The sequence below is a fragment of the Alosa alosa genome, chromosome 17, assembly GCF_017589495.1.
Source record: "Alosa alosa isolate M-15738 ecotype Scorff River chromosome 17, AALO_Geno_1.1, whole genome shotgun sequence".
Classification (NCBI taxonomy): domain Eukaryota; kingdom Metazoa; phylum Chordata; class Actinopteri; order Clupeiformes; family Clupeidae; genus Alosa; species Alosa alosa.
Window position 1 is genome coordinate 6,379,602 of NC_063205.1, and position 3,319 is coordinate 6,382,920.

The 3,319-nt window shown below is 37.4% G+C and overlaps 1 non-coding gene across 1 annotated transcript; it reads left to right on the forward strand.

Annotated features, from left to right (window-relative positions):
- Window positions 1-1,366: 1,366 nt before the first annotated feature.
- Window positions 1,367-1,460, forward strand: trnai-uau. Its single transcript has 2 exons — window positions 1,367-1,404; window positions 1,425-1,460. It is a non-coding gene; the product is annotated as a tRNA-Ile (tRNA).
- Window positions 1,461-3,319: the final 1,859 nt, after the last annotated feature.

Below are 3,319 nucleotides of genomic sequence, written 5' to 3' on the forward strand. Positions count from 1 at the left end.
ACTGGTCTTCCCAAAAAACATCTAAAGAAATTGGCACTCATACAGAACTCTGCGGCTAGACTTTTAACTAAGACTAAGAAGAGAGAACACATCACCCCTGTGTTGGCTGAACTGCACTGGCTCCCTATTTCCTATAGAATTGATTTTAAGGTTATGTTAATTACTTACAAAGCTCTGAATGGCATAGCACCTTCATATATCTCTGAGCTTTTAATATCTTATCAACCACAAAGGAAACTTAGATCATCCAATTCTAATCTTTTAATCGTACCCAAAGTGCTCCACAAACAAAGTGGAGAAGCTGCGTTTATCCATTATGCCCCCAAACTATGGAACACCCTGCCTCTGTACATCAAGCAGGCGAGTTCAGTAAATATTTTTAAAAAAGATCTGAAAACATACCTGTACAGGAAAGCTTTTAGTTAACTCATCTTATCCTGTAGACTACATTTTCAGATTATTCTACATCTGCTACTATTGGAGGGCGCAGCCAGCCAGAAGCAGATGGGCTCCCCCTATTAAGTCAGGTTCTGCTCAAGGTTTCTTCCTGGAATATGGGAGTTTTTCCTTGCCACAGTTGCCATATGGCGTGCTTGTGGGGGGTAAGAGGGTTAAGGCTGCCAGTCTTATGATGTCATTTTCTATATTTTTGATATGTTGCTGAGTATAACATAAACAGCAAAGAAAAGTGATTGATAATGACTGACTGACTATTATTGTGTTACATGCTTCAAATGTAAAGCACTTTGAGCTGCGTTCTGTGTATGAAAGGTGCTATACAAATAAAGCTTTATTATTATTATACAAATAAAGCTTTATTATTATAGTATGTCTATGTCTGTATTTAAAGTATGTCTATGTCTGCATGGGAAAGTAAGAAACGAAATTTCAATTCTTTGTATGACCAGTGCATGTAAAGAAATTGACAATAAAAGCCGACTTGACTTGACTTGACTTGACTTGTTTCAGTAGGCTATTTTGATACATTATGGCTATCAATAAAAAATAGCCTATGCTTTGACGCGGAGCCCCGACAGGTGGCGATGTTGGGTGGGGTTGATGAAAATGCAACAGCTTACTGTCTACTGCTGTGTAGAACTGTGTAGAACTTTCCTTTATGTTGTCTCACTCATGTCCTCAGCAAATGTACCGCTGCCTCAACTGTAGAGCCAATTCACTGACACCGACAGATCAGTCCAGCTACAGGCTTACTTGTAAACAACACTCAATTCTGTACTTAATCACGTACCTCACACACTAAACAAAAACAGTTTAAGTTACAATAATGTATGACACCATTTACTAAAAATAAAAAGTCTTTTTGATTGAATTCTCATGAAATTATTTTTTACCCAATGGGAAACCAGCTCCAGTGGCGCAATCGGTTAGCGCGCGGTACTTATACGACAGTACGTAGCAGAGCAATGCCGAGGTTGTGAGTTCGAGCCTCACCTGGAGCAGAGTTTTTCATTGACATCAACTCCACGAAATCTCCAGAAGATCTCGTGGTAAATCATCATCCACTGCCGATACACTAGATTAGGAGCTGCATCAATTGAAGCAGAAAGCAATTTGTGCAGTGTGTTATTGGTTAGGCCTATAATGCGATTAACTGTGCAGTCAAAATTGTGTTAAGCGTGCTTCTGAGATGGATGCGGTCTGTTGGTTTTTCCTCCATATGCTATATTTAAGTTCAAAGTCCATTAACCTACCCAAAAGTGCGCTCTGAACACAAGCTAGCCTATAATATTTTGTTCTTTTGATATTCTTTCTTCTTTTAGTAATAGTTCATTAAATTGCCATTTAAGTCTTCTCTCCCTAATTGGCTTTCCAGTCTACTTTTCTGTGTGCAGACTTCAAACAGAGATATTTATAGGCATATTTTGGCGGCATTTACAAAGCAACTAAATGACTCCTAGATGGCAGTGTTCTCCATTTTTTTGCGTGCCTCAGTCACACAAATCAGTAGTTCTTGACATCCATCGATTTCTTTGTCATTTTGATTAAATGCCACCCATCAATGCATAAACATGATGTGTAACGATTTAGATATAGGCCTACCTATGTATAGATAGCCTACTGGTGAACATGAAACACCATCTAAAAGGTCACTAAAACTTCCCTTGTTGAAGTAATCAAGACTGTATTAGCTACATAAATTACTAAATCATCAAGCAAGTAGGCCTTCACTAAAATAAGCAACATAGCACCATCCTCCAGGATATCGCTTTACTTTGTCAGATTAGACACCTAAAACATTACACTGCATTGCCAGCAGGAGTCAGTGTAAGCTCAGGGGAAGCTTGGGTCAGGGGAACCCTGAGAGTAAATCTAAAGAAAGTCTGCAGCAGAAAAAGACCTGTGTATGGCAAAAATGCACACTTCCTATAGCCTACTGAAGTAGAATCACAGGCTTACTTATGCTAAAACTAAAAACTCATGGCAATAATAAAAAATAAACTTATTTGCTCTATTGAAATGTATTGACAGTATAGGCTAAAAGTAAAAAGTGTCTTAGCCTTTTTGAAGGATTTTTTTGTCAGCTCTTTAGGCAAAGGTCACTGCAATGCTATCCTAACCCTGTAGCCCTAAAGCTTTGACCCAAATCTTAATTTAAGTGTATACCTATAGCATTATTTTTACGGTGGTATATACCACATAGGCTTAATCATTTCTCAGCATTAGACAAACTGGCACTCTGGTCCTTTTGTGCATTTAGATTAATATCTGTCTGCCATCTATAATTTTAGGCTACAACAATTCACTCAAATGCATTAAAAGAAAAGTAATCTATTTTGAAAATGCAAGGGGTAAAAACTGCAAGGGGTAAACACTGTAAAAACTGAGATTTATGTTAAAATGTAGAGGAGTGAAAGTAAAATGTTGCAAGAAAAGGAAATACGTAGAGTAGGCCTGCACATACCTGAAAATATTACCCAGACCCCCTAATGTTGGTGAATCGGTACCATTCAAGGGAAATGAGTCTTTTAGTGATTTTTGACAAGGTATATCACCCTAGAATTATACATTAAGTGATAGCATTGCATTTGGGGTAGCTTTTTGTGTTTTATCAGCCTTGTTATGTCCATTGTAAGTCTATGGAGGGAGTTTTAGATAGATATATCCCCACAAAACTTCCACAGCCGATTATTCATTAAGTCAATATTTTTTTGTATTGCAACTTTCCTGAACTTTAATGTATATAAATATGTAAATGAGCCATCATCTACTGAAATATGCAATAATTTGCATACATTTTAAGTACAGAAACCAGAACACTGGATATGGTCAGGTTCAAAACTCTTTTTTGTTTTTGTTT